This window comes from Leptonychotes weddellii, unplaced genomic scaffold (assembly GCF_054177405.1).
Source record: "Leptonychotes weddellii isolate Sample4059 unplaced genomic scaffold, ASM5417740v2 HiC_scaffold_3644, whole genome shotgun sequence".
Classification (NCBI taxonomy): domain Eukaryota; kingdom Metazoa; phylum Chordata; class Mammalia; order Carnivora; family Phocidae; genus Leptonychotes; species Leptonychotes weddellii.
In genome coordinates this window covers 4652-12370 of record NW_027966328.1, presented here as the reverse complement: position 1 = coordinate 12370, position 7719 = coordinate 4652, and the positions used below count along the sequence as shown (strand labels likewise).

Sequence of the window (7719 nt, the reverse complement as noted above, 5' to 3'; positions counted from 1 at the left end):
TTTATAGTTTTCTGAGTACAGATCCTTTGTCTCTTTGGTTAGATTTATTCCTAGGTATCTTATGGTTTTGGGTGCAATTGTAAAAGGGATTGACTCCTTAATTTCTCTGTCTTCTGTCTTGCTGTTGGTGTATAGGAATGCCACTGACTTCTGTGCATTGATTTTATATCCTGCCACTTTACTGAATTCTTGTATGAGTTCTAGCAGTTTTGGGGGGAAGTCTTTTGGGTTTTCCTATTGAAATGTTTTTAAATCTACAATTTCTATTTCATATAGGGTACACGCCAGCATTCTTGCTTTAGGGAAACCACAAGTTCCACTGTAATAAAAGGAAAATAAAAGCTATGTGATGCAGAATTTTTCCTTGCCCAGGGCCTGAGCAGTTAATAAAGCCAAGATGTAAGCTGCACCTATTCACAAAATCCAAAAAATTCTCAAAATAACAGTTCACATTTCATACTTTTCTGAAGTCCTGTCAATAAAATCAAGCAAGGGAAAATAGTAAATATGTTTCATTTGTACTTTTACAGCATAGATATTAACTGGTTCGTGGTCACAAGGTTGATAAAATATTTTAGGAGAAACCAATACAATTTTGTAGTTTGTTTACGATGTCCAGAGAATTTGACTTCTTACAGAGATTCACCAAGTCTGACTCTCTTAGCAATCAGATATTAATATTGTTTGAAAGCTTTTGTCTTCATCATATTTGATTTTCATAAAGCACTAAAGTATTTCAAAATACAGAGCTAATTTATCATTTTTGTGGTTTTTACATAAAACTCAAATACTTGGTGCAAAGTGTTGTATTCAAAGTAACAACATGCAGCAACCAAAGGTAATTTAAAAGTAATTCTCAAAAACTAATGATGTACTATATGTTGGCTAACTGGACATTAAAAAAAGTTCCAATTGAAAACCCCTTCACGGGGCGCCTGGGTGGCTCAGTTGGTTAAGCGACTGCCTTCTGCTCAGGTCATGATCCTGGAGTCCCTGGATCGAGTCTCACATCGGGCTCCCTGCTCAGCAGGGAACCTGCTTCTCCCTCTGACCCTCCCCCCTCTTATGTGCTCTCTCTCTCGTTCTCTCTGTCTCAAATAAATAAATTTAAAAAAAAAAAAAAGAAAACCCCTTCACGGTACTGGATGCCAACTTACTAATGTTCCCATTTACTCATTTTGATATGTTATTCTCAAAGCATTTGTGTTTTTAAAGAAATCATTTTTTAATTCTTTTTAAAAAAGTAATTCTAACTCCTAGGTGTACCTCTTGAAGAATATTAAAGAAAATCTAATTTATAACCCATTTCTTTAAAATCATATACTTTCCTCATTCCTATTGATTTCCAATTTTCCCCACTCCCACTTTCAACTCTCTTCCCTAAATTTCCTTCCATCTGTCTCTTGATGAGACTTTCCCTTTCTTTTCCCTCTTCCTTTTTATCCTTTGCTATTCTCTTTTTCTCTCAAGACAGTATCTTCACGCAAGTACCCATTTGTGCTTCTACTGTTCAGCCTCTAAAGATTATGCTAATCTGCAGAGTAAATTGGTTAGGCAGGAAAACAGAGAAAAGCATTTCTCCTCACACATTAATATTTTCTGTCCCTGTTACATACATATCACCTCTCTTAAGGAAGTCTCAAGATATTTTAAGGTACCCAGCATGCCAGTGCACCTCCAGCTAGTAGTTATCTCTCAATCAAACTTGACAGAAAGACTGAGGTTAAGCAATTTTCTCAATTAAATTGTGGATAATAAGGAATTTGGCTTAGGACTTTGTCTCCCAAATTAAAACATTTTTCCAGTGAACACCAAGCTTCTTTAAGGCTTTACATGGACAAACACACCTTATCCATCTTCAAAATGGCTTTCACTGGCATTATAAACTGTCCCCACTTTATGAAAACAAAGGATCTTGATTAAAACAAAGAAAATTAAATCTTTGATAATAATTTTGTGTGGTCACTGGGTGAACATGCAACAGTTTTTTTCACAGGATAAATATGATTTATTCTGATCATGGTGGATTCTTAAAGAATCACTTCTAATTAAACTGCCTGATAAATAAGCAGAAATGTAAAAACCCTTACTCCCATAATTACTTAGGGAATAAGATTCTACCTAATTTTGTGCAAAACATAGGACTACTAGGTGTTCTATTGCTAGAATATAAAGAAGAATATAAAGGTCACAACTTAAAATAATATACATCATCTTTCAGGTAAAATAATAGTGAAATCTATGACAAGGAAATTATGTAGTCTACTTCTAATGAGTGCTTCCAAGTATTTAATTCCACATGGTCCATACTGGGAACATCACACTTAAAGTCACAGCTTATCAAATGTTTAAAGACCCAAAGAACATTAAATACCACAAAAAGTTTCACCATTCTATGAAAGACTACTATAGTGCTATATCCATCTAGGCCTAAAAGATCCTAAAGTCAAATATGATTTTACTACCTCTTGGAAAGATGTATGATAGTAGAAGGGTAAAATCAATAATATGGGCTCTTGTTTTAAGGTGTAAAGATACATGAATTTTGTGTTTTAATTAAAAAGCCATTTCCTCCAGGAAGCTTCCCATGATAAGGGTAAAGCATTTTTTTGGTCTTACTTAATTTCAATGATCTTAACACTTTATTCCTATTTGATCTGGGGGTGATTAAATATATCTAGTATATTTGACTTCAAAGTCAAGCAAGCCTATAAGCTATATATGTATAGCTCTTCAATAAGTATGTAACAGTAAGGGGCACCTGGCTGGCTCAGTTGGTTAAGCATCTGACTCTTGATTTCAGCTCAGGTCATGTCTCAGGGTTGTGAGATCAAACCCCATGTCAGCCTCTGCACTGGGCATGGAGCATGCTTAAGATTCCCTCTCTCCCTCACCCTCTGCCCCTCCCAACCCTGCTTGCTCTCTTGAGTTTTCACTCTCACTCTCTCTCAAAATATAAAATAAAAAAATAATTATGTAACATGGAAAATATACTTTTGATCTTTACTGTCATTAAATGGTTTTTAACTATAAGCCTGAGAAATGCGAACATTTCTGATAGAAATTGTATGGCCTACATTAAAACTGTTTGTTAGGGCTTTCCCTTATTTTGTTGAGTTTATTTAGTTAATTCATATTTATATCGTTTCCTTTTTCCATGATCAGTGGTCTTCTATTCCTCAAGATTACCAAGCAATGTTTCTATATTTTCCTAGTACCTATCTCTATTATCCTACCCCCTCATCCCCTAGCTATTAAACCAATTTCACTCCTTTCAAACTGTATGCCCTTTCCAACCAACTCTCAATTCTTAGAAAATAATTTTGTCTCCTCATTCACAGAAAATACAGAATCTCTCTGTAGTAGTCAGGGTACAGTCTAAACTACTGTAACAAAGAGACTCTAAAACCCAGTACTTAAATAAGATAAATGCTTATTTTCTTCTGACATAACATACAAAGGCAGATAGGAAAGCAGTCTGGGCTTTGCTCAGGAGGACAGCCAAGATCCCAAACAGACAGGTTGGCTCATGCCCTCACATGATGAAAACTATCCAAGACTGGATGCCATTTTAGTCATTTCCCAGTCAGGTGGAAGGAGAAAGGGTAATCCAGAGTAAGCCACTTACTGTACCTTTCCTAAAAAAAAATATACACATCATCCCAGTCATATCCCATTAGCCCAAATATAGTCACATAACCACATTACCTGCAAGGAAGGCCATTGCAAGGGAGGCTCTATTACTAATAAGAATAAAAGAAAATTAATACCAGAGGACAATTTAGCAGTCCCCATCAAAACAGTAGATAGAAAATTTTCAAATTATTTCTGTAAATCATAACTCTAACACTAACTATAAACCACAAAAAATATACCTGGATCCACACCCTTATTTTTATTCCCTTTGGTTAGTTGAGGACCCATTCATCCTCCTTTCATCTTGAACCTACCTTTAGCTCATTTTCCAGGAGCCTTCTTCTGTCATTTATTCTCTTTCTCTTATAACTTCAAACATACCATGTCTACTTGCTTGGTAGCTTTAAAGTCAGCATAGTGGAAATATTTACACCACAGAAATGGGCAAATGGCACAAAACTGAGGGGTTTGTTCCTCTGAAGAGCCAGTTTTTAAACTTTTGTTAGCACATCATTGTCTTCAATTCATTCTTTGCATACTAGTCAGAGACTTCTTAACCCACAAGGTGAATCAAGATAATATGATCAACTTCTCAAACGTCATAAATCTGAGTTAGTTGTCTCTTTCATGTGCTCTTAAAAAGCCTTGAACATTCTCATCCTACCACTTACCACACTGTGTTGCAATAACCTGTTTCCTTGTTTTTATTCCCCTATTAGACTGTTTAAAGATGGAAAGTATTTCTCTCATGTATTCCCAGCACCTAAAACAATGCCTAACACATAATTAATGCTTAAAAACTATCTGTGGAATAAATGAATGAAATAACAAATAAATGTGCTTTCCCCCAAATATATGCCAACCTCCACATTACTCCTTTTAAGCAATATCCTTGTTACCCTTTACTCCTCAGTTTATGAACCATACATTTCAGTATTTTATGGATTACAGATAATCTATCCATCCTGATCACACTTTTTAAAAAGCAGCAATAAATTTGACTAGGCTCTTAAATATTAAAAATAGCTACCCTCATCAGTCACTGAAAATATTCTTTTGCATTTCATTTGCTCATATTGTACAAAGTTTGGCTTGGAATAGAACTGCAGCCTCAGCTTCCACTTTACAGAAGCCTTCTGAGAAAGAAAGTAGTTCTTGACAGCTAGCTTCTGTGGCTGGAGGACTGCCACAAAAAAAATCTGAATATGCCGCTGTTGCTTAAAATAAAACCCTCTCCCTCATTCATGTAAATTATGTTGCTTGAGAGGGATTATTTCCACAGAAAAGCACAGAATAATTAATGTAATGTACAAATCCCATCTCTAACTAGAATTTTGACATAATCTACTCCCAAATTCCATCCCTCAGGAAATTTAGCAAAAATTCAGTATCTTTTTATGTATATAAATGGCACCCCCCTCAAAAAAAAAAGTGGGTTTTTTTAACACTTTATTCCTATTTGATCTGGGGGTGATTAAATATATCTAGTATATTTGACTTCAAAGTCAAGCAAGCCTATAAGCTAGATATGTATAGCTCTTCAATAAGTATGTAACAGTGAGGGGCACCTGGCTGGCTCAGTTGGTTAAGCATCTGACTCTTGATTTCAGCTCAGGTCATGTCTCAGGGTTGTGAGATCAAACCGCATGTCAGCCTCTTCTTTTTTAAGATTTTATTTATTTATCTGACACAGAGAGAAAGAGTGGCAGGCAGAGAGAGGGAGAAGCAGACTCCCGAGCAGGGAGCCCGACGTGGGGCTTGATCCCAGGACCCTGGGATCATGACCTGAGCCGAAGGCAGACGCTTAACAACTGAGCCACCCAGGCACCCCAAAAAGTGTCTTCTTTGTAAGAGCTTATCTCAGTAATTGGAGCCTCTTTTTTGTCAAGTGGTAGTAGTCTAATTTCATTTTATCTCATATTCAAATATTACTTTAACTATCTCTAAACCTCTATTTTAAATTAGATGACTCTCATCGATATTGTCTATTCAAATATTAAATCATTTTTTAAACAGAAATATACTGGCCATCTACTGTGTGCCTAGCCCTCTTTTAGGCATTGAAAAACCAGAAATAAAAAGATAATAGAAGATTCCTCCCCTTGGGGAGTTTATATCATAGTAAGGAAGAAAGACAGTAAACATATAAACAAATAAACCATATACTTTCAATGAGTAGTAAGGGCTCTAAGGAAAAGAAAGACCATGTGAAGGAATGGCAAATGTGTCAGGTGAGGGAATAGGCAGGACAGGGTGGGCTATCTTAAATAGGATAATCAGACAAGGGTTTTCTAAACTCTGATGGGAAAAAAGATATCCAAGTGTACAGTGGAGGGGAAAGCAGAGGGAATACAGCAGCAAACTCAAATACCCTGAGGTGAATAGGAGAGTAGTGTGTCTGACTGACAGAAAGTCAGTAATGATCGGAGAATAGTGATTTTAAATCACATGGTCTCCCACCATATTTAATTTTATTTTCTTTAAGAGAGAATACATACTCGTAATGTTACTCATAAGCTTATCAAGCCACCAACTTGAAGTCTCTATGCACAGAATTGGAAGTGGTGGGCATTGGCACATCGCTGTGAATATTTCAAAGATACAGACATAAATAACTTCAAAAGCATAAATTAAATAATTAACAATACTCAAGCATAACTTAAAAATTAGGAAATGATGAGTTTTGAGTTTTTATTACCTTTTTCTTTAATAGTATTTAATTGCGAGTTTATACATTTAGATTTTGAATAATGGCTATGTTTAGTAACTGGGTGACAAAACTCCTTAGAATTTAACAACTGGTTCCTGCAAGCAGGTACATACCAGCTCTGGCACAGCACCAATGCATGCTCTCTGTGAGTAAGAGCCCTTTGAGCTGCCCAGAAACCTGAGAGGATCTATGGAAATACTTAATTTCTAATTTCATATCCTGCTTGCTGCTGCCAAATGGTTTCTCCCACTTCCCCACACTCACCTGAAAACAAACAAACAAAAAATAAAATAAAAAGGGAAAAGCTGGTTTGTAGATACATCATTTGTGGCCTATCCTGGAAAGTAAACTGAGGTTTGTTTGTTTGTTTTAATTTTTATGATTTCTCACATATTAATGTTAAGGTCAAAAGCCAGGGTTCTAGGATTCCATACTAGCTCTTAGCAGTGAAAAACTAATAAAATTGTTTTAAGGTAATCATATAACAAACTTAATACTAAGATTACTAAGATGCTCTTTAAAGTGCCTAAGCATTGAGAAAAAACTAATGATTATGTGACTATATGTCTAAGCGGAAGGTAACTTTTTAAAATGCTAAGTTCTTTTTGCAAAAGCAAAATACACAAGGATGAGGTACTAAATAACAAGATTACCATGTTCCAAGTTAATAAATATAAGAGCATTGCTAGAACTGTAGCACACTAAACACCAACCTATCATGAGTATATACTTTTATTCTTTTTCTATTCTTAGCCACATTGTCATGTTATCACCCATTTATATTTCATTTTAACAAATAGCTTACCAAACGTTAAAAATTTTCACTGTCGTGCTCGCTTTGGCAGCACATATACTAAAATTAGAACAACAGAGAAGATTAGCATGGCCCCTGAGCAAGGATGACACGCAAATTTGTGAAGCACTCCATATTTTTCAAAAACATTTTTTTTCACTGTCTGTTGGAGGCCTAGAGCAGATGTTACTATTTATCTTGAAGAGGAAACAAACACACACACACAAACAACATGTAATAGTACTCCTAAAGTGGCAAAAAATTAGAACAGTTTACAGATTGGCTCTCTAGTATAAGGAACAAAGAGTTTAAATAATAATAAATTATATTAAATATATAAAATTCATTGTGTATATATATATGAAACATGAAAGTATAAAATCACAATGGTTTTTAAATATGTACTTCAGCTATAAGCAAAGTGTACAAATTACAAAAGATCATGGGCTTACACAGGGACAACTGCAAAATGGTCTTCTTTAACAATAATTTGTCTACATCACTATTTTAGCACATTTTACACATATCAAATGACAGATGTACAATTTTATGTATGGAGAATTGTTTTAAATGAGCTGTA

At 35.1% G+C, this 7719-nt stretch overlaps 1 non-coding gene across 1 annotated transcript; it reads left to right on the top strand.

Moving 5' to 3' along the window:
* The first annotated feature begins 7175 nt into the window (after nucleotides 1–7175).
* Nucleotides 7176–7280, top strand: LOC115939683 (U6 spliceosomal RNA). The gene has a single exon (XR_004074461.1). It is a non-coding gene; the product is annotated as a U6 spliceosomal RNA (small nuclear RNA).
* Nucleotides 7281–7719: the final 439 nt, after the last annotated feature.